Raw genomic sequence first — 25,036 nt, 5'->3', positions numbered from 1 at the left:
GAACAGCGCCAAAAACATCTTCTCCGATTAATCCATGTGATCCTTATCCAAAAGTCGTGCATCCGTCGAACTCTTCTTGACTACACCCACAACCTTTGGCATTATGCCGAGATAAACTTCTATTAAACCTCACCCACCGTAAATACTCTTTTCAGGAGAGAGGTTTGAAAGCCAATATTGAATAGCAGTCATGCTTCTTATATCTAAAATATCAATATTGGCTTTCCAGATTTTCACCAAACGCAGTCTCCATAATTAATGTATAAGGCTTAATTTGCCCGAGATCACATCTCCGCCCCACAACGCCCCACAGCACAGTATATTATTGAGAACATCTTCCAGTAATGACATTACCAGGACTGGTAGGTACTATATATGGCGGGGATGTGCTGTGAGACATTGTGGGATGGTTCCTCATAGAGTAGAGATGTGAACTCAACTTGCCCTTGCTGAATAGGGGTGTTCTTTCAGTTCAACCGAACCCTGGGCCTTTTTTTATAATCGAACCGATACTACCGATTTTTGGAAAATCGGTAACTGAAATCGAATCAATGCCAATCAGTTGATCGGTTCGACTGCAAGCTAGGATCGGTAACTGAAATCGAATCGATGCCTTTTTTTGTAACGACGTCACTCAAATTGATTTCCCGCTATTTTCCCCTTTCCTGCCAGACTCTTTTTATGATGTTTGAACATCATGAAAAGACAATATATTGCGACATTTATTGTTAACGTTGTAAAACTTATTCTTTAGTGGCGTTAACCAAACGTAAATTTTAACAACTTCACCAAACGTAAATTTTATTGCGACATTTATCGCCAATGCTTCAAAAGGTAAATTTTAATGACATTTTTAGTACAAACGTCACCAAAAAGTCATGAAATGAAAAATTTTAACAACTTTATTATTAGGGTAAATTATAAAGACCCTCCATACTATGGGACCTGTGACAAAGACCCCTTATACTTTGTTTTGTGACAAAGACCCCCCTATACCATGATCATGAGACAGACCCCTTTTCCCGTAAATTCGGCTAATACGAGTCATTTGATGAAAATACCCTCCACAAGTTGAGTTAACATTTTCAAAATGGTGAAAATATACACCCATCGAAAACCCTCGTGTAATCCATCTCAGATCGTCCGTGTTCGTTCTCTGTTTGAAATCCAGCCGAAAACCCTTGCATAATCCATCCTAGATCGCCCATGTCCATTCACTCTCGGAGATCGCACCAATACCACACCGAATGTTGAGAAAAGCAAGTGTCATCGGGCTCAAGCTTCATCAGTTTCTCTGCAGCAAGCTCCCCTCTCTCCTTATCCCCACGTGTCCTACAAGACCCAAGGAAAGAACACCATCCAAATGCATTTGACTCAAATGGCATTCTATTAATAAAACCCTCAACATCTTTGAGTCTTCTAGCACGACCAAGCAAATCAATAATGTGGTGATTCGTGGGGATTGGGAGAGAGAGAGAAAGAGAGAGAGAGGAAGAAAGAGGTACGGTTGAGAGGAAAAAAGTATCTACTGGCAGCCGCCAGTTTTCTATTTATATTAACTTCATAAAAGAGTCTGAAATTATAAGTATGCCCCTGGCGGCATATCCTAAAAATAAAATAATAATAAAAAGGAAAGAAGAAAAAACAAGTAATTGAACTATAACTGTAACTGTAATAGCAGCTATTAAGTAAGCCTTACAACACTCTCCCTCAAGTTGGGCTGAAGATGTCTATCATGCCCAGCTTGTCACATAACTCATTGTGCCATGAGCACGGCAGCCCCTTTGTAAGGACATCAGGAAGTTGTTCCTTGGAATTGACATAAGGGATGCAAATTTCCCTTTTTTTCCAGTTTCTCCCTTATGAAGTGTTTATCCACCTCAATATGCTTGGTCCTCTCATGTAGGACTGGATTGCTGGCGATGTTTATTGCAGCCTTGTTGTCACAGTAAAGGGACATACGACTATGAACAACAACTCTAAGCTCCCCTAAAAGGTTCTTTAGCCAAAGGACTTCAGCCACCCCATGTGCCATAGCTCTATGTTCAACTTCAGCACTTGACCTTGCTACCACACTTTGCTTCTTGCTCTTCCAGGTCACCAGATTTCCTCCCACAAATGTGCAATACCCACTAGTGGACTTTCTATCATCCACAGCTCCTACCCAATCAGTATCTGTAAAGACTTCCACCTTTAGGTGATTGTGTTTACTGAATAGTAGGCCTGTTCTTGGATATTTCTTTAAGTATCTAAGGACTCTCTCTGCTGCCTCCATGTGTGGCTTCTTAGGAGAGTGCATAAACTGGTTCAGGACCCCAACGGAATAGGCAATGTCTACACGGGTCATGGACAGATAAATCAGCTTTCCCATTAACTTTTGAAACTACTTCACATCTTTCAGAGGTTCATCAACACAGTTACCTAGCTTGTGGTCCACATCCATAGGAGTATCTGCCGGCCTTACACATAATTTACTTGTATCTTGTAACAGATCAAGGGTGTATTTCCTTTGGGAGACAAAAATACCATTTTTTGAGCGGGCAACTTCAATCCCAAGGAAATACTTCAGGAGTCCTAGATCTTTCACTTCAAATTTTGATGCAAGGAATTGTTTCAAGTTCTATATCTCTAAGCTCCAACTTCCTGTAATGATGATATCGTCTACATACACTATCAATACAACAACATGTTCTTGATATCTCTTCACAAAGAGTGTATGATCAAACTGACATTGTTTGAATCCCATCTCTTGAACTGCCATGTGAAACTTACAGAACCAGGCTCTGGGAGACTGTTTTAAGTGATAGAGAGACTTTCGTAGCTTGCATTATTTTCACTCCCCTTGGCATAGAATCCAGGAGGTTGAACCATGTATACCTCTTCTTCTAAGTCACCATTCAAGAAGGCATTCTTGATGTCCAATTGATGCAATTCCTAGTCAAAATTAGCAGCTAAGGATAGGAGAACCCTAATCGAGTTCATCTTAGCCACCGGGGCAAAAGTCTCATCATAGTCAACCCCATGTACTTGTGTGTACCCTTTGGCTACTAGTCTTTCTTTGTACATTTTAATTGTTCCATCTGCCTTGTGCTTAACTATGAACACCCATCTGCACCCCACGGGGTCTTTCCCCTCTAGAGGATCCACTAATTCCCAAGTTTGATTTTTGTGGAGGGCATTAATCTCCTCCTTCATGGCATCTACCCATTCAGGGCATTTTAAGGCTTCTGCAACATTTTTGAGAACAGGGATGCAATCAATTGCCGATAAGAAGGCTCAGTACGAGGGAGAAATGTGGTCATAGGAGACAAAGTGGGTAATGGGGTGTTTGGTAGTGCATGACCTGATTCTATTTCGTTGGGCAATAGGGATGTCAAGGTCATCCACAGTAGGAGTAGGGTGAGGGGATGGACTTACCTCCCGGGAGTCTGATGATGTCAGTTGCTCAGTGTTTGGTTGCTCCACATTTCTACCACTCTGCTGATCTCTCCGACATGTACGTAGGAAGACACGAAAGGGAGTAAGGTCTGGAATAGATGGAAGAGATACCTGAACCTGCTTCTCCTCTTCCACACTACGACTCTCCCCCTGAGGAGAAAGAGGGAAGAATGGCTCGGAATCAAAGAAGGACACATCCATAGGCACAAAGAATTTACGACTAACTGAATTAAAGCATCGATACCCTTTTTAAGAGGAGGGGTACCCTAGAAAGACACAAGGAATGGACCGAGGGTCTAACTTACCTCGGGATGAAGACAAATTATGGACAAAGGCCTGACAACCAAAGACTCTCATGGGGATGGAAAATAAAGGAGACTGAGAGTACAACAACTGATGAGGGGCCATGTAGTTCAGTATTCTGGAGGGCATGCGGTTGATGACATACTTAGCGGCAAGTATAGCATCCACCCAAAACCTTTTTGGGACATTCATGTGAAACATCATCCCGCAAGCTACCTCAAGAAGGTGTCTATTTTTTCTTTCTGCAACACCACTTTGTTGTGGTGTTCTGGCGCAGGAGCTCCTATGAATAGATCCATGGGAGGCGAAGAACTCATTGAGCTCCCCATGGAAGTATTCCTTCGCATTATCAGATTGGAAGATCTGTATTTCAACATGAAATTGCATAAACACCATCCTCTGGAAGTCTTTCACCATCTTTGGAATGACCCATGTATAGTGAGAGAAATCATTGATCAATGTAATAAAGTACTTATATCTGCCCTTAGAGAATACATTGGTAGGCCCCCATACATCAGAATACACAACATGAAAAGGAACATTTGATCTTTTATTGCTTGAGTGAAAAGTTGTTCTACATTGTTTGCTCAACTGACACGTTTGACACATGAAATCTGACACTGAACACGACTTAAATAAAACTGGAAACAAACATTTTATTATGTCGAAACAAACATGACCTAAACGACTATGCACAAGAAAATTTGACTCTTATTTGACGGACTATGTGACTGTGAGGATGACACCGAGAGACCAACTTTGTTGTCGAGAATGTAGAGACCATCTACTAGGCTTCCTCTACCAATCGTCCTCCCATAAGTTAGATCCTAAAAAACACATGAGTCAGCAAAAAAGGTCACACTATAATTCAAGGAGCTTGTAATGCTACTAATTGAAAGCAAGTTTATGGGAAGTTGAGGGACATGCAATAGACAATTCAGGTTAAGGCCATGGGGAAGGGATATGGATCATTGGCTTACAATGGAAGAAAAAGAACCATCTACAAGTCTCACTCTATCCCTCCTGACAAAAGGCTATAAGATTGGAATAAGTTAGGCTTACCGGTCATGTGGTTGGAGGCCCCTAAGTCAATGATCCAAGGGGACTCTGTGGAAGTGACATTGAATGTAAAAGCCATATTACCTGAAGTAGATGCAAATGAAATAGAGGGAGTACCAGTGACTGAGCTGTCCATTTTCCGCAAGGCCCAAACCATAAGACTCCAGGTGCTCTCTGAATGAATTCATTATATCCTCCTTGGGGTCAGACTTATTAGGGTGGTCCCGGGTACTGCCGGCAGCTTGAGTGTCTTGGGTTGCCACATGTGCTGTGCTCATTTTCTTCAAATGACCTTTACCCTGTTCTTGATTCTTTACTGCCCACTTGGGTTTCCCGTGGATGTCCCAACAAGTGTCATGTGTATGTCGAGAATGCCTACAGTGGCTACAAAATAGCTTATCTTTATAATCCACCTTCTTAGGGTCACTTTTCTTTCCTATTGAGCTATTATTTATTGCAGCCAAGGCAACTTATTGCTCCCCTCAGCTGTAACCATCACATTCTGCCTGCTTTCTTCAGATTGGACAAGGGAGTATACCTCGTGAACCGTAGGCAACTCTTTGCTTCCTAGGATCTGCACCCTCAACGGTTCATATGCAGGGTTCAGTCCCAACCAAAAAGCAAATACCCGTTGCTGAGAGACCAGCTTCCTGTAGGCCTTAGCATCATCATCGTGCTTCCACTCTATGGCCTGATAATGGTCCAACTCCTTCCATATGGAGGTAAGGGCTGAATAGTTTGAGGACAAGCGACGGTTTCCCTGTTTACATGTTGTGGATTCAGCTTGCAACTGGTAAACCTTGGCATAATGCCTTTGTACGAAATAGGTAGTTTTGGCCTGTTCCCAGATCTCACTGGTGGTGTCTGCCCACATAAAATTCTTTTTCAAATCAGGTTCCATGGCTGCGAGGAGCCAATACATCACCATACTCTTTTCTTGGTCCCACCTATTATCTTCAGCTATCTCACCCTTCCATTAATGTAACCAGCTTTACTCCTTGCTGTTACATAGAGTTTTACACTCTTACCCCACTCAAGGTAGTTCAGCCCATTTAAAGGAGTAATTGACATGGGAAAAACCATATTTTCACCTCCCAACCCCACTGTGTTGCGGGTTGGTGTAGCCCCTGATGAGGTTAATTCATGACTTGCCATTGAATACTAATAAAAAACAGTCCAAATATCACCCAACAACACAGCCGCCACAATCAAAATGTGAACAACTCAGGTTTTACTCCTAGAATGTGAGCACAAGAACACTAAATATTGCTGAGAACACAGGGAATACTGCTGAGAACAAGGGGTTCAGTCAACACAACGTCCAAATAGAACAATAAACCAGTCCAGTAATCGGTTCAGCATAACCAATACAGACATTACAGTCAGTCTGACTGTAGTTCACACACTATAACCATCCAACATCCAAACAAATAGCTATATAATCAAGGCATGAGCCCTAAGCACCATTGGTTAAAGAAGGCTGAGACACACTAAAACAAAATACACACCTGTTCAGCACTTGCACGAAGGCGCTAATCTGAACTTGACTTCACAGCATCAAACAGAGAAGTTTGCACCAGCACCACCCTTCTTCGACTAGGGTTTTCTTGTTGCTACAGCCAGGAAGAAGGAATCACAAAAGCTGCCGCCAGAAACTACTAGGGTTTCCCAAAAAACTGCTGCCAGACACTACTAGGGTTTCTATAGAAACATCCGCCAGAAACTGCTACGGTTTCTGCAGAAACAGCCGCCAGAAACCTGCTAGGGTTTCTGTAGAAACAGCCACATCCAAACACTCTTAAGAATAGGGCAAGAGGGATCGTAGGCCTTTTTCAACCCAGAGAACCTGCTCTGATACCATGTGATGATTCGTGGGGATTGGGAGAGAGAGAAAGAGAGAGAGGAAGAGAGAGGAAAAAAGTATCTACTAGAAGCCGCCAGTTTTCTATTTATATTAACTTCATAAAAGAGTCTGAAATTACAAGCCCCTAACGGCATATCCTAGAAATAAAATAAAAATAAATAGGAAAGAAGAAAAAACAATTAACTAAACTATAACTGTAACTGTAACTGTAACAACAGCTATTAAGTAAGCCTTACAACAAATAACACAGGAATAGTGTTCTTGCCTAGGTTTTATACCACAAGTTTGTCCATGGAATGAAAGTAATAAATTAATGACCTTCTTCTACCGACCCAGCATGGCTACAACCTGTCATAAGACTAATGAATGTGATTTCATTTGGTTTAATTCCTTTGTAAACCATTGGACCAAAAATTCTAATAGCCTCCTGGCCTAAACCATGCTGAGCAAACTCTCCCAACAATGAATTCTAAACAATCTCAGTGGAGTGTGTGATCTCATCAAACACCTGAACTGAATAATCGAGCAGTCCACATTTTCCATACATATCTATAAGGACAGAAGAGACAAACAGGTCTTTCTCAAAATGGGTTTTTATCACTTGGGCATGAAGCTGAGTAAATTGTTCAAGTGCGGCTTGGCTAGAACATGCCTTAATCAAACTAGAGAAAGTGAACTAATTAGGCTCAATTCCCTGCTTCTTCAACTCAACAAAACTATTCAAAGCCTTGTCAGCTTGATTTGTATCTACATATCCATCAATCAGAGAAGTACATGATACCACATTCATATGTTCTGAGTCAAGCCCAAACACAGATAAAGAACTTTCCATATCCCCTGCTTTGGAGTACATATCAGTAAGTGCATTCCCCACAAAAATCTCTGATTCAAATCCTAATTTCACTATAGATGAATGAAGAGACATCCCAATCTTGGAAACCTTGAGAGCCCCACAAGAACCTAAGGTGCTACAAAAGACATGTTGGGCAATGGTAACCCCTTCGCTACTCATCTTCTTGAAAGATAACAAAGCTTCCTCAAAATTTCCGTTCTTGGTATACCCATCAATCATCGCCGTCCATGAAACCTCATCTTCACATGGCATTTCATCAAAAACTCGGCAAGCATCGGCCAGGACCCCACACTTAAGATTACATATCAGCAAGATTACTACCCACATATTATTCATTACAAAACCCCGATTTTACACTAAGAAAATGCAATTGTTTTCCAAATTCGATCAACCCCAACGGGGCAGAAGACTGAATTACACTCGAAAATGCAAACTGGGTCGGCTTCTCTCCTGCACCTCGCATTAGAACAAAGGTTCTCAGTGCTTCCAGAAACCTCCCATTCTGGGAGAAACCAGAAATCAAAGAAATCCAAGAAAGCAGGTTTCTTTGAGGCGTCGTATCGAACAGGTTGGGAGCATAGCCAGGTTCTCCGCACTTCGCATACATGTTTAGGAGGTGATTGTTGACGAAGATGCATAATTGATTACCGGCACGAAGTAGCCAAGTGTGAAACTGTTTCCCTATGCTTTGCTGTCTATTTTGAGCATAGGTCTGGATACAACTTTCGAGTTGGTAGGGATGATGCACAATCCGGTCACTCCTATCTGGCGGTGATTTGGCTTCTACCTGGCGGCGGACGGTACCTGTGGCGGAGAAGGAAGTGAAGGATTCCCGGGGAGACCACCTGACGGGAACACTTCGATGCTTAAGTTAGTCTCTGAAAAGAGTATAAGAATGCAAAGAGACCTAAGAGTGAGAGTATAGCGCAAAGATCACAGTTACCTCCGCCCCTTGGAGATTAGGGCTTTTTTATATTGGAACTCTGTCAAATCAGGCGTAACCGCCTCTGTCAGGTTCAGGCATAACCGCCACTGTCCCCCTGCCACAGCTGTTACTACCAGGGCTGAGGTGGCAGGCGCAGGTCGCCGGTGCAGGGTACGGACCCGTCAGATGTGAGACATCTTTCAGAGATGGCAGGCACAACGCCGCCTAACGAGAGACGTGGGTGCAGCTTCCAGATCCGACAGGTACGGTTGTCAGGCAGATATTTTCTAAGTCACCGAGTTATCTTGAGTCGAGCTGTATTCCGCCGAGCTACCCTCTGCCGAGGTGCTGGCAGTGCACCGAACTGCTTCTACTTGAGGTGAACCCTTGGGGACAAGTTAGGAGAGCCAATGGGATTGACCCGAAGTGTTTCCACTTCGGGATACTTAACTGCAGATTGGGGTGTTCCCTTCTTAGGAAGGAGGGGCTCAGAGCTCATTGGGAGGAGCTCGGTTCCTAGGAGGAGCTCAGAGGCCCCTCACTTAGTGGGAGCTCGGGGCGCGACCCTTTGAGAGGATTCAGGGAGAACTGGGTGTTATTTCCCGGCGAGTTTTCTTGTCCGCTGAGTTTTCAGGTTGGACTCACCGTGTTCATTACACCGAGTTATAGCCATGCTGTCACGCTAAGTCGTCACCTATGTCAGGTCACGTCCACGTGTTCCCTTGCTATGAGGTCGGGCCAAATCACCCTCCATCAATTGCCCCCCACTCCCCGTGTTGGGGGTTTTGACCCAGTGCGGGGAGTTCACAGTGCACCGGGTGGATTTGGCTTGGTGCTCATGCCACCTCGTCAGGCAACTCGTTGGTCAGACCGGTCTACTGCTCGGCTCAATCAAAAGAAACCCGGGTGGCGTATAGCTTACGCGCGGATGTCACGCGATCTAGACTTCGCGGACGTGAAAAAACGCGCTAAACCGATTTTGCCTCAAGGGTCTCGTAGCCGGTTTTCTTGAGAGCCGTTAGATCATTTTGATCTCGATCATCGATGCCCAAGCACAGCGGCTATAAATATTGGGATCCCAAGTCATTTTTCTTGCCATAAGTCTTCTGCGTTTTGTCTTGAGCTCGCGTCTGAGGTCTCCAGCTCAGGTCTTCCAGTTCGTCCCGTTTTTCCAGTCTGGTTGCGCTTTTTCGGTGAATTCCCCGAGCCTCCCCTTTCCTTTCCAGTTCATTTCTTTTTCATGTCTAGTGGGGATAGTCTCTTGGGTGAGCCCGAGGTGGGGCGACGAGGTCTGGCCAAATCACCCTCCATCACGTAGGATTTGAAGAGTTGGACTTGGGCTATTCGAGAACTAAGAAGGCGAGTGTTAGACAGTTTTGTATGCCCTTAGCTTCAATCAGAATGATGTACTTTATGAGTTTATTGTAAATGAATAAAGATACATATTTGATTCATGTTCCCTTGGTATGTTTCTGTGTAATACCCTTAAACTGGACACTTAATGAGACTCGTGTTAGTTTAGAATGTTCACAGCCAGTGGGTCGGTCTGGGGAGACCTATCCTGACAAGGCTGACACTGTAGTGCCACCAAGTCGGTTGGGGGGGCCTATCTCAGCTGCCAGGGTGAGACCCTAGGCACATACAGTGTAGGATTAATTGAATCTTTGAACTGGACCAGATTTCCAGTATTGCCCTAGACCTTGGAGATTGATGGGCAAAACTGGAAAGTTACACCCGACCCCTAGACTCGATTATGATACTGCACTAGGTGTCGGATTGGGCTATCTTTCATGTACCAATCAGTGACATCCTTAGCGGGGGTCAAAACCTGGGTATGTTGGGACAGTCCGAGAATTCATCTGAGTGGGTGATCATAGTGACAGGATCAGCCCCTTTGTCGGACAAAGGTAATGATCGGGGGTGCACTCTCACTGATGGAAACCAAGACTGCCGGCAGCCGATTTCAACCGTTGAGATTTGTTTTGCAAAATATATTTTATATAAGATATAAAAGTATATATATGGTTTCTAAAATGCATGCAAGAAGGTTTTAATTCCCGGGATCCATATAAGTGGAGAGTGCAACACTGTTCCTTGCAGCCGAGGGAGAGGTCCTCTCTTGTCGGGCAGTGTATGATCATTATGGGCTGAGAGGTTAAGTGTAAGACCATTGAGGATAACACCTGATGGGCTAATCTTGCATCTGCCCACAGTCCCTGGGTGTTACAAGGTGGCTTGGCCCAGGGACCACTTAGTGTAGGTGTTGGGCCCATAGAGCTCATTTGATGGGTTTCAGGGGGTACACTGTCTTCTGCAGTGCATTCGGCCAGGCCTTGTAACAAAGGCTATGCTGAACCCATGTGGCTGATGTGTAGATCAATGCTTGGGTCCCACGCCATACAAGGAAGCCCAACTGGGCAGCAATTTGGATGGTTTTTGAGTACATAACCTTAAATGGGCCTTAAGCCCATTTCGAACTGGGCTGATTTGATCAGTCATCTAAAGGGGGCGAATTCTGAAGTGGGTCAGCTAAAAGGATTGGGCTTAGACCCTATCCACTCAGAGAGTCCAAGATCTAAATAAGATTTAGATCTGGAAACCTCCTAATTAGATTAGGAGATAGCTGATCTGATCTGTAGATAAGATAAGGATTATCCCTTATCACTAAGGGACTTCTAACCCAAATATGATTTGGATTACAAACTCCTAATTTGATTAGGAGCTGATCCCTTTGAGATTATAAAAAGGGGAAGGGGGCGGCAGCCTTGGAACACACATCATAATCAACAACTTTCTTCTCTTTAAAGAAAGAGAGATTGAGAGATTTCCTGCATACTGCGAATTCTCTTCTGCCGCCACCTTCCTGCCATTGCCATTCCTTCAGTTCGATCTCCAGTTCTTGGGAACAATCAAGATTGGATCTTGATTTCAATCTTTTGTGAAAAGATTGGTGGGAGCTATACTCACAAGACGTCCAGTTGATTCTTGTGAAGGGTCAAGTTCTTTTGAAGAACGTTGCTGATTCTGCTCCATCCTGCACTGCGCCATTTTCAGTGGGAGCAGTCTTTGGATCCTTCCTTGGGCGTGAACACCTCCATTGGGAGATAGTATTTCTCCGTATCAGGTATAATCCTCTCCCACTCCTTTTGGTTCAGATCTGGTTCAGTTTATGGTTCAAGATTGATCCTTGAAAATATGATTTTCTAAATAGGGAATACGATTCCCAGTTGAAGGGAGAGAAAAATTTTTGAAATTCGCCCCTTATTCCGCAATCTTTGGGCGTCCATAGGATGGATCTCTCATCCCTTCAGTGGTATCAGAGCCAGGTTCAAATCTTGAACCATCTTGTTTCAGATCTGAACCTGCGCAAATGGGCAGAAGGTGTTCTACCCAATTTGCGCAGATATGGGTTTTGGGAAATTTGTTCCCAAAAAATTAATGGGCGAATAATCTGAAATTAATTTTATATAAATCTGATTATTATTTAGAATTGTTCTTTATGATTTTCTTGATTTATGGGCTGTTCATACAAGAGGAGATCGAAATCTTGGTTTGCGCAGGGAACCTGCAAGATTTGCAGTTTCTTGATTTATTTATTACATTTGGTCCGTAAATAATTTTTTTTATTTATTTTCTAGACTCAATGTATAGGTATTCGATCTGATGTAATTATTAATAGAAATAGGATTTCTATTTATTTCAATTATGGATCGAAGATGGCGGCGCAGAAAGGGAGATTTCGTAGAGAAGAAGATTTCGCAGATGGAAGAATCGTCATCTGCGATTTGCAGTTTGTGAAATTGCATTCTGTGATCTAACCTCTGTTTTGCAGGATGGATTGTGCGAACAGCCCTGATTTACTGATTGTTGTTTTTCTTTTATCAGTAATTAATTTCAGATTATTTTCTTGAATTAAAGATTTAATTAAAGATCAAGCCCTAGACCCATTCGAACCAAGATTGGTTCAAACTGTTTGGACCGAATCTAGGGTTTAATCAAGGCTGAAAGTCAGCCCTAATTTTCCCACTAATGGGCCTAAGGATTGATATTTAATTAAATGATTAATTCAGCCCAACCTGTAAAGGCCCAGTTTTAAATAGTTAAAACTGCTAAAAGCCCACTTAACACACAAAGCTATATGGGTTGAACCGTTCGGCCCATATACCTGAATAATATTAATGGTTAATATTATGGATTTAAAATGGGCTACAAATGGGCTTTATAGATAATTAATTTCTAGGGTTTAATCAAGGCTGAAAGTCAGCCCTAATTTTCCCACTAATGGGCCTAAGGATTGATATTTAATTAAATGATTAATTCAGCCCAACCTGTAAAGGCCCAGTTTTAAATAGTTAAAACTGCTAAAAGCCCACTTAACACACAAAGCTATATGGGTTGAACCGTTCGGCCCATATACCTGAATAATATTAATGGTTAATATTATGGATTTAAAATGGGCTACAAATGGGCTTTATAGATAATTAATTGATTGGATCAATTTATCCCTGCATGTGATGTATGGATGTGTGATGTGCTACGTACATGGGCCATAAGTACTTGGCCCATGCTCAATCGACAGTGGCTCTTTCGCATACCATGGCTGAATGCACATCATTGCCATGGTGTCCCTTTTGGTCATTGGATGACCTCCCTCAGTGGTGGGCCCCACACCTCATCATGAGGTCTCGTGTGGAACCCTAGCCGATTTAGGCCCACCAAAATCTAGCTTTATGAAAGTCAGTGGGAGCCACTTTGGTTTGACCTAAAGTTAGAACTAGGGCGTAATTATCTGTTCCCTCCAGATAATATGAGTGCATGTGATAGGGAGATTCATATGATGAACTCTCTAAAGGCCTTCCATCATTAGCACGAGGATGGGTCCTTCAGTAATGAGGAAACGCACCAGAAAATGGGCTATCCATTTGCTGTTGGGGTTGTCTAAGTGTTTCATAAGATGATAGGGGCGTCATAGACCGATGTGGGAGGGGCTTCACCAGAAAATGGCAACTCTCTCACGATACCTTGGCGTTCACGAATATGATGGGTAAGCACTCACTGGACAGAAAGGTTTACCTGAAAACGGCTCTAAACCTTGTCTGACAGAGGCCAAAGGGAAAACTCATATGATGAGTGGATATGATCCTTCACAGAAAGGTGGTGGGGTTATGCAGCTGAAACAGTTGGCCTCATGCACCCTATGTGATTTCCCACATCTCCAGAGACAACCCGTAGTCTCCGTCACTGAGAAAGGAGGGAAATCTCAGAGATGAAAAAATGGAAATGAATCGTAGATTAAAATCCACATCTATGAAATGAACATGAATCAAATTAGGTCGTGGACTGATGTTTGCTCTTTTATCAGAAAATGGCAAACGGATCATTTGCAAAGCTACTTGATGACAACAAGTTGAAGGGCCCAAACTATGCTGACTGGTATAGGAACCTTATGTTGGTCTTAACCTCTGAGAAATTGGACAAGGTAGCAAAGAATCCTGCCCCGGATCGTCCGGGAGATAGGGCTTCTGAGGCCCGAAGAAAAGAATACCAAGAATGGGAGGAGAAAAACTCCCTTGCCCGCTGCTATATCATTGCCTCCTTGGACAATCCAATTCAGAGGTAGTTCGATCAGATCGAACTTGCTAAAGACGTATTGGACAGTCTTAGGACAATGTACGAAGAGCAGAATCATTCTACTCGGCAGAAGGTCTTGAAACAGTTCATTACCGCGCAGATGACCAAGGGCCAACAAGTTCACGACCATTGTCTCCGGATGATGGGCTATATCAACGAACTAGAGGCTCTTGGATCCGGGCTAGATCTGGTAACTCAGATCGATGCTATTCTCAACTCTCTGCCTCCATCCTTTAATCCATTCATCATGAACTACAACATGAACAAGTTGAACGTCAGCTTGCAGGAACTTAGCAATATGTTGCAGAGGGCCGAAGAATTGATTAAAAAGGATGAGCCCATTGCCATGCTTATTGAAACTGGCAAATCGGGCAAGAAAAGGAAGGCGAAGAGAAAGCCCCAGAAAAAGGCTGCCAAACCCAAGAAACAGAGGAAGGACAAGGCATCAGATGCCTGTCATTTTTGCAAGAAGACCGGCCACTGGAAAAGGAATTGTCCTGCCTACCTGGAATCCAAGAAAGGTAACTTCGAAACTTGTGTTATAGAAACCAATTTGTTGGTAGCTTCTGCATCCTGGTGTATTGACTCCGGGGCTTCAACTCATGCGTGTAACTCACTGCAGGGGTTCAAGGTAAGCAGAAGGCTGAGTGAAGGAGAAGTAACACTCTACTTGGGGACTACTGCAACTGTTGCAGCCGCGGCCATAGGAACCGTGGAATTATGTTTTAGAGAAGGAATAATTGTACTGAAAGATTGTCTTTATGTACAAAATTTAAGAAGAAATTTGATTTCTGTCTCAAAACTGTGTGCAGATGGTTATTCTGTCTTCTTTAGTAATACGATTACTATTAAAAGAAACAACAGATTCATCGCATATGGGGAACTGGAGAACGGTCTCTATGTTCTACATCCTTCTCTAGAAACTAACATAACCGAAACTACGTCGGCTGAAATCCCCAAGAAGAGAGCCCGTGATACAATTAATCCCACGTGTCTGTGGCATTACCGACTTGGCCACATCGGTGTTGACCGAATCACAAGGTTGGTAAAGGATGGTCCTTTGGATTTTCTAGCTGTAGAAGATCTTCCCACCTGTGAGCCTTGCTTACAAGGCAAGATGACGAAACGGCCATTTCACGGTAAGCGTGAATGATGTACAGGCACACTTGACCTAATACATACTGATGTATGTGGTCCCCTGAGTGTTAGGACACGAAATCAAAACGTGTATTTCATCACCTTCACAGATGATTTTTCACGATATGGTTACGTGTACCTAATGAGACACAAGTCTGAATCCTTTGAAAAGTTCAAAGAGTTTAGACAAGAGGTCGAGAAACAGTTAGGGAGAGAAATTAAAGCCCTTCGATCAGATCGAGGTGGTGAGTATCTCTCTGACGAATTCAGGGACTACTTAAAGGACAATGGGATAGTGTCACAATTAGCTCTTCCTGCTACACCACAACTTAACGGTGTTTCAGAGTAGAGGAATATGACCTTATTAGATATGGTCTGGTCACTTCTCATACATTTGGGGTTACGCATTAGAGACTGCGATTTACATGCTGAATCGGGTTCCAACCAAATCGGTTTTGAATACTCCATATGAACTTTGGACCGGAAAGAAACCAAGTGTCAGACACTTGAAGATTTGGGGTTGTCCAGCACACGTTAAAAGAACGAGTGCAGACAAGTTGGAATCTAAGACCAGCCGTTGCCTATTTGTAGGCTACCCAAAAGGCTCTGTAGGTTACCTTTTCTATGACCCAAGTGAGCAGAAAGTGTTCTGTAGTCGAAATGCGCAATTCTTGGAAACCGACTATATCCTGGACACCCATCGTCAGGAAGTTGTTCTTGATGAGGAGAGCTCAGGAGCAGTGGGAGATGTCCCACAAGTTCCAGGTAGTGACCAACTTAGACGATCCACTCGGGCATCCAGGCCACTAGTCCGTTATGGTTATGACCATAATAGTTACCTGGTGGATACCTTGACTAGTGAGGAGGATCCCGTGACTTACGCGGAAGCTATGTTGGACATAGATTCCCAGAAGTGGGTGGAGGCCATGAGGGCAGAGATGGACTCAATGGAGACCAATGGAGTCTGGACTCTAATAGATCCGCCCTCCGGGGTAAAAGCAATCGGTTGCAAATGGATTTACAAGAGGAAGAAGGGCCCCGATGGTAAAGTTGAGACCTTCAAGCCTCGTCTGGTGGCGAAAGGGTACACTCAGAAAGAAGACATCGATTATGAGGAAACCTTTTCGCCTGTGGCCATGCTTAAATCCATTAGGATCCTGCTAGCTGTAGCAGCATACCATGATTATGAGATTTGGCAGATGGATGTCAAAACTGCATTCCTGAATGGAGATCTTACTGAAGATATCTATATGCAGCAGCCGCAAGGCTTCATTGCTGCAGGTTAGGAAAACATGGTATGTAAACTTAACAGATCCATTTATGGACTTAAGCAACCTTCTAGAAGTTGGAACATCCGTTTTAACTCTGCTGTCAAATCGTTTGACTTTGAGCAGAATCTGGATGAACCCTGTGTCTACAGGAAGTACAGTGGGGATAAGGTTACCTTCTTGGTTCTGTATGTAGATGACATTCTACTCATTGGGAATGATGTAGGAATGTTAACTGCGGTGAAAGTATGGCTTTCACAGCAATTCTCCATGAAAGATCTTGGAGAAGCTTCCTATATACTGGGTCTTCGACTCTATAGAGATAGATCGAAGTGGATAATAGGATTATCCCAATCTGCTTACATTGATAAAATAGTCAAGAGATACAGCATGGAAAACTCCAAGAAAGGAAATGTTCCTTTCAGGCACGGAGTCACTCTCTCCAAGAAGATGTCTCCCAAGACTTCTGAGGAGATTGATGGCATGAAAGACGTTCCCTATGCCTCTGCCGTAGGGAGCATCATGTATGCCATGCTGTGCACTCGTCCTGACATTGCTCAAGCAGTGAGTGTAGTAAGCAGATTTCAGGCCAACCCAGGGCAGGAGCATTGGACTGTTGTGAAAAACATACTTAAGTACCTTCGAAGGACAAAAGAGTTTTGTCTGCTGTTCGATGGTAGCTCACTACAGATCCAGGGGTTTACAGATGCCGATTTCCAGTCAGACCCAGATGATAGAAAGTCTACATCTGGATATGTTTTCACGATAGGATCGTGTGCTGTCAGGGGTCCACTACAGACTCCACGACCAAGGCCGAATACATTGCCGCAAGTGAGGCTGCCAAAGAAGCTGTGTGGATGAAGAAGTTTGTTCACGAGTTGGGAGTTGTTCCGTCTAGCACATCACCCATCCCATTGTTGTGTGACAACAATGGAGCCATTGCTCAGGCTAAGGAGCCACGAGCCCACTCGAAGTCGAAGCACATCGAGAGGAAGTACCACGTACTGCGGGAGATTGTTGGTAGAGGGGACGTCCTGATTCAGAAGGTAGCGTCAGCGGAAAATGTAGCAGACCCATTGACAAAGCCACTATCACAGAAAGTGTTTGAGAAACACGTGGAAAGCATGGGACTCCAGCTAGTACCTGATTGGACCTAAGTGCAAGTGGGAGCTGTTAGACAGTTTTGTATGCCCTTAGCTTCAATCAGAATGATGTACTTTATGAGTTTATTGTAAATGAATAAAGATACATATTTGATTCATGTTCCCTTGGTATGTTTCTGTGTAATACCCTTAAACTGGACACTTAATGAGACTCGTGTTAGTTTAGAATGTTCACAGCCAGTGGGTCGGTCTGGGGAGACCTATCCTGACAAGGCTGACACTGTAGTGCCACCAAGTCGGTTGGGGTGGCCTGTCTCAGCTGCCAGGGTGAGACCCTAGGCACATACAGTGTAGGATTAATTGAATCTTTCAACTGGACCAAATTTCCAGTATTGCCCTGGACCTTGGAGATTGATGGGCAAAACTAGAAAGTTACACCCGACCCCTAGACTCGATTATGATACTGCACTAGGTGTCGGATTGGGCTATCTTTGATGTACCGATCAGTGACATCCTTAGCGGGGGTCAAAACCTGGGTATGTTGGGACAGTCCGAGAATTCATCTGAGTGGGTGATCATAGTGACAGGATCAGCCCCTTTGTCGGACAAAGGTAATGATCGGGGGTGCACTCTCACTGATGGAAACCAAGACTGCCGGCAGCCGATTTCAACTGTTGAGATTTGTTTTGCAAAATATATTTTATATAAGATATAAAAGTATATATATGGTTTCTAAAATGTTTGCAAGAAGGTTTTAATTCCCGGGATCCGTATAAGTGGAGTGTGCAACACTGTTCCTTGCAGCCGAGGGAGAGGTCCTCTCTTGTCGGGCAGTGTATGATCATTATGGGCTGAGAGGTTAAGTGTAAGACCATTGAGGATAACACCTGATGGGCTAATCTTGCATCTGCCCACAGTCCCTGGGTGTTACAAGGTAGCTTGGCCCAGAGACCACTTAGTGTAAGTGTTGGGCCCATAGAGCTCATTTGATGGGTTTCAGGGGGTACACTGTCTTCAGCAGTGCATTCGGCCAGGCCTTGTAACAAAGGCTGGGCTGAACCCATGTGGCTGATGTGTAGATCAATGCTTGGGTCCCACGCCATACAAGGAAGCCCAACTGGGCAGCAATTTGGAAGGTTTTTGAGTACATAACCTTAAATGGGCCTTAAGCCCATTTCGAACTGGGCTGATTTGATCAGTCATCTAAAGGGGGCGAATTCTGAAGTGGGTCAGCTAAAAGGATTGGGCTTAGACCCTATCCACTCAGAGAGTCCAAGATCTAAATAAGATTTAGATCTGGAAACCTCCTAATTAGATTAAGAGATAGCTGATCTGATCTGTAGATAAGATAAGGATTATCCCTTATCACTAAGGGACTTCTAACCCAAATATGATTTGGATTAGCAACTCCTAATTTGATTAGGAGCTGATCCCTTTGAGATTATAAAAAGGGGAAGGGGGCGGCAGCCTTGGAACACACATCATAATCAACAGCTTTCTTCTCTTTAAAGAAAGAGAGATTGAGAGATTTCCTGCATACTGCGAATTCTCTTCTGCCGCCACCTTCCTGCCATTGCCATTCCTTCAGTTCGATCTCCAGTTCTTGGGAGCAATCAAGATTGGATCTTGATTTCAATCTTTTGTGAAAAGATTGGTTGGAACTGTACTCACAAGCCGTCTAGTTGATTCTTGTGAAGGGTCAAGTTCTTTTGAAGAACGTTGCTGATTCTGCTCCATCCTACACTGCGCCATCTTCAGTGGGAGCAGTCTTTGGATCCTTCCTTGGGCGTGAACACCTCCATTGGGAGATAGTATTTCTCCGTATCAGGTATAATCCTCTCCCACTCCTTTTGGTTCAGATCTGGTTCAATTTATGGTTCAAGATTGATCCTTGAAAATATGATTTTCTAAATAGGGAATACGATTCCCAGTTGAAGGGAGAGAAAAATTTTTGAAATTCGCCCCTTATTCCGCAATCTTTGGGCGTCCATAGGATGGATCTCTCATCCCTTCAGCGAGAAGAGTGAAAATACAACTAGTTCTCTTTTTTTTTTCTTTTTTTTTAATTATGTTTTGATAATGCCTTGGTAATGTGATCAGGGTTGTGCATGATTTGAACAATACACGAGGTTTTTGGTGGGTAGAAAAGGACGGACACTAATTTAGAGAAAAATTAAAGCAAATTGTTAAGATGTTATAAAAAAAATCAAAGAAGGTTAAAATTGTCCCAATAGTTATTATAAGGGTAATACGGGAATTAAAAAATATTGCAATGGCAGATTTTTCATCTTTTTGCGGGAAGGCAAACAGAAGGGGGTCTTTGTCACATCGTCATAGTACAAGGGGGGTTTTTGTCCTAAAACAAAGTACAGGGGGTCTGTGTCATAGACCCTATAGTATGGGGGGGTCTTTGTAATTTACCCTTATTATTATTCTTAATTAACTTTTAAATTTCTATCAATTACTTTTTTTATTAATTAATTGTAAAGGAACTTTAATTAATTTCAAAATAATTTAAGTATTTCTATTAAGTGAAAATTTTAATTTTTAATAATCATTTTAAAATTTTATTAGTTTATTTATCAATATTCAATACTTCCTCTCAAATATTAATTATACTTGTTTTTATTTGAAATTATTTTGAATATTTAAAGGAAATTTAAGTTTATTCATATTATAATTAATCATAACTATAATTATAATTGTAATTATTATACTACTATTTATATGATATTTTTATTTAGGCTCAGTTTGGAAGGGGTACAAATACATACAAAATAATACAAAAGACGTAATTTTGCACTCTACATATTTGTATTTGTACTCCTTCCAAACTGAGCCTTAGTTTAAATTATTTAAAAAGTTTTCACATTCTAGTCTTTTGCGACAAAGAGAAAATAGTGGGTAAATAAGCCCCAATAACAATTATTAATTAATTTAATAATATTTTAATTAATTAAATAGTTAATTGATTAATATTAACAATTAGTTATTCAATTATTAATTTATATTAATTAATATTTTATTTTATGATTACTTTTTATTAATTAACTAAGGGCCTTTTCATATGAGAACATGGTTTATAAAAACGAATTGGTGACTGAACCGCTTAGGGGTCCGGTTATTGGTTCGAACGGTCTGACCGTTCGACTCGAATGGCCGGCCCATTTTGACAAAAAATAAAAAAAATTTAAAAAATTGGAAAACGGTCAAAACCGTTCGAATGGTTCGAACGTTTAAGTAGCCGGTTCAGTGGTTTGCTAACCAAAATCAACGGTTTTAGAGGAAAAAGCGGTTTTGGAGGAAACAGAACAGGTCAAGTGACCAATTCCTGGTTTTTCCGGTCCGACCGTCCGGTCCAATCCAGTTTTGAAAACAATGTATGAGAAAGCCTCGATGCCTAGCCCAACCTTGCTTGCAACCAAAACAATCCTTTGAATTTAGAGTGTACAAGTGTTGTCATGCGTCCTTTGATTTGCTTCTCTTCTAGCCAATCATAACCCTAGGATCCCCTCCAACTTTTAATTTGTATAGGTTAAGAATGGTAGAATTAAGACCTTGAATGACTACTTGTAAGTTGTTCAAATTCGGTTCGATTTGGTTCGATTTGGTTGAACCAAACTAAACTGACTGAACTGAAAATCGAATTAGTGTTATTATTAATAATTATATTATATATCTAATGTTCTATTTAATACTATATGCTAATTAATTATTATATTTCCCAATGACCAATTTGTCAATTACCCATGGGCTTTGCACTACAAGAAAATTCGTTTCTAGCCATGGTTTTTCAGCAACGGACCAAAAAACGTGGATAAAATACTATATATAGCAACAGAATTTACCATCCATGGAAATATTCCCGTTTTTTTTATGCAGCCTGGCCATAGTTTCCAGGCCATGGCCTAAATATAATTTATTTAGATGGTTTTTAATTTAATCGTTACAACACATGATTGTTTTTTATAAAGAAAATATTAAACCATGGCAATTTAATTTGCGTCGGTTCTAAAACTTTTGGCATGTGCGCATTCTTGCTCTCGCGTCTCTCTCTCTCATCTTTTCTCTCTCTCTCTCTCTCACATCCGAACTTGCTCCAAATCTCCATCAGTCGAACTGGTTCTCACTCTCTCTAAAAAAAGGGATTCATCTTTAACAATGTCCATTACTAGGCAGCGAATCTTTACCTTGTGAGAGAGCAACTCCCAGTAGGGTCGTTTCGAGAGATTGGCACCTCTCGGCTTTCACTTCTTCATCTTTTGCCAGTGAATGGCTTGTTGGCATTCTGTCCACTATGGTCTGTTCTCTTAGGTCCCATTCACTTTTCGGTAAGTTACTTACCCAGGTAAATGCAATTACATAGGTAAGTTTTTCCTAGGAAACACTTACCCAAGTAAGTGCATTTTACCCATGTTCTTTTGTTTCTCATATAATTAAGGCAATGACCATTTTAGCCATAAAATAAAAATCCATTATTAAAATGGGCATTTTTGTCTCATTCAAGTGTTGGCAACTTCCCCCCTAGGTGGGAATGTTATTTACCCACATAGGAGATGGTACCCAGGATAATAAACTTTCCCTGGTCCCCACATAAATCTGAAAAAAGAACATGAGATTCTTGGTCAATGGGAACCAAAATCCCATTGACCAACTTTCCCCCCTCTCAAAATCCGAAAATAGAACGCCCCTTTAATGTCCGCATGGAGACCAAGACCAAGGTGGCAGCTCATCAACTTCCCCATTCTTCTTCTTTACCCATTAATTTGTATCTGGGTTTATATGATTTATTATTTGGGATTGTCTTTTCTGATCGATAAACCCTAATAAAATCTACTTTGTTTTCTATCTTGCAAGAAAATGTCAACTGAGTTTACTTTTTCTACCTCCTTCGATTATGAGTTTTGGTAGGTAGCCACTTATCTAGATTATTATTATTTCAGTGGCAAATCGTATGATCAACTAACTTGGGTGTTTGCATTCATATGACGAATAGATTATTATTTCAGTGGCGAATCTCATAATTTATATTTTCTTTGGGTGCTTTTCATTCAATTTTAGTAGGCAACCACTTGTCTAGGTTAATTGGTTTTTGTATAACATAAAACTTTATTTCATAGCATTTTAACAATCAAACAGAAAATTTTAGAATGTTGGATTAGTGGGAACCGTTCTGTCCAATAGATCTCATCCATGTCTAGCACCACCTATGTTTCTAAATGCTCATGGCCAAACAAATGGAAAGTCTATTACAATCAATGCCTTTTGGCATGAACAAATTTTCCATTGGTTTAAAATTGTGGAGGTTTTTCATGGCCAAACAATCCTTCTCATCATGGGCAAGAATCAAATAAGTAACAATATTGCAAACACCTAATTTGAATAAAATAACATATCTTTGATGGGTGATTGGGTGGAGCCTAGGGAACCTGGGGCCATCTGGAATTAGGAGTATTTAGGAATTATGAAGGACATATATGACTCTTTTGGAGCAGAATAATGAGCATTGCTTCATGATCTAAGGATGGCTAAATCTCTCAACTATAAATATTTGTAGATTGAAGGCCATTCAGAGGTAGTAATTGCTTTGGTAAAGAACAAAGCAGGTTTGTGGAAGATAATGGCCACCTCCATTTGGCGCCAAACTGACGCAAAGTGGAAGCAATGAAAACTGGGCTGGCTTTGCAAGCATCGGGCGATCGCTAGCTTCTAGCGAAGAAAACCGAATTCTCTAGAGGAGAGAGAAAAGGTGGCAAAAATTGAAATCCGAATTGATTCTGAAGTATGAATTGTGTCTATTTACTGGAAAATAGTAGTATTTATAATACATCTGGGAGTTGTAAAAGAACTAGGAAAAGAAATTAAATTTGTAAAACATCTCAACTTGTAGATAGGATCGAACTCTCCTTGGCATGATCTCCTCCGTCCGATCTCCCTTGATCTTATCCATGCATGAATCTTGGATTATCTTGAATTCTTGAATTCTTGATGGATCTTGAATTCTTGAATTCTTGATGGGTCTTGGATTCTTGAATTCATGATGAGTCTTGGGTTCATGAATTCTTGATGAGTCTTGGATTCTTGAATTCTTGATGAGTCTTGGATTCTTGAATTCTTGAATTATCTTGGACTCTTGAATTCTTGATGTATCTTGAATTCCTGAATTATCTTGGATTCTTGGAGTTCTTTGGCTTATCTTGAATTCTTCCCATGAGTTGTCACCCATATGATGAGATGGGCCTCCATCATTCTCCCCCACTTGGGAAAGACTCAACCCCGAGTCGTGGCTAGGATATGCGAGGGTCGTCTCTAGTAGATAGCGATGAAGGTCAGCAAGTATTAAAGCACTGGGAAATTGTGTAGTAGCTTCCCCTGAGAAATTGTTAACATAGATTGCAAATGCTCTCTTATCACATATACGGTAGGCAGACCAACATGGATGAAGAGCTTTGGCCGCTTGCTCAACATCAATTCCCTTCCCCGATTCTGTCATCCAATAAAGGGCTTGTTTCTGATACGGCCTTAGACCACACATGAGTGTTTTTGGAGGATCCATTTCCTCCAAATTGTATGTATCTGTAGTACCGACAAGCTTATTTAGAGTTGACTCTGAGATAACTTGTTAATCGTTACTTTGCTCAGGATGTTGCCCCCCCCCCCTTTCTTCATTTCAAACGAGGCAAGAGTGCTGCAGTTTCATCTGAATCACCCTCTAGGTTTAAGGAACGTTTTCAGTTGTCAAGATCCTCCGGGGTAACTCCTGCCTTCTGATATGGCATAATTTTCAGCAATTTGAAAAGAGCCGGAAGAGGATAAAGAGTAGAATCGAAGTATGAAGGAACTCCTAACTTCCATGAAGACTTATCACCCGTAGTAAAAATGGAACTGTGAATGTGAAAGCTTACGCACAGTATGATTTCTTGCATCAAACTAAGGTCTTCTGGCGTAGCTACACATCGACCACAAACCTTAACCTTTGAAGAATTTACAAGGGGAATTATGATTCTAGTACCAGGAACAAAATCAATGTGATGTTGTGTATCTCGCATGGGTGGGAGTTCATTTGGTAACTCATCTAGAACTACATCATGAAACTCATCAAGTAGTCCCTGTACTTCCACTGGAATTTTATTTTCCTCCAATGTTTCATTCATATTTTCTCCCTTCAACAAATGTACCTCGCGAGTATCCTTACATTCTTTTACAAATTCAGCATGATGATGGGTAATAGTAAGAAAATTTTTCTCATTTGCTTTTGGGGCCTTATGAATATTCTTTTCAGCCATGGGTAACAAGGTGTAGCATATACCTTCCTTTTCAAGTTAGTAGGTATTCTTACTACCCATGTGCCTTGCATCTGTATCAAATTGCCAAGGCTTACCCAAGAAAATATGGCAAGCATCCGTATCTACAATATCACAATATACTTCATCATGGTACTTACCAATAGAAAAA

At 41.8% G+C, this 25,036-nt stretch overlaps 1 pseudogene; it reads right to left on the bottom strand.

The window, feature by feature from the left end:
* Positions 1-1,214: 1,214 nt before the first annotated feature.
* LOC148791606 (pentatricopeptide repeat-containing protein At4g14850-like) lies at positions 1,215-24,137 on the bottom strand (annotated as a pseudogene).
* Between the last annotated feature and the right edge of the window lie 899 nt (positions 24,138-25,036).

This window comes from Nelumbo nucifera, chromosome 5 (assembly GCF_055504915.1).
Source record: "Nelumbo nucifera cultivar China Antique chromosome 5, China Antique-T2T, whole genome shotgun sequence".
In the NCBI taxonomy this organism is placed as follows: Eukaryota; Viridiplantae; Streptophyta; class Magnoliopsida; order Proteales; family Nelumbonaceae; genus Nelumbo; species Nelumbo nucifera.
Note: the sequence above shows the minus strand (reverse complement) of the source record. Positions and strands in the feature narration are given on the sequence as shown.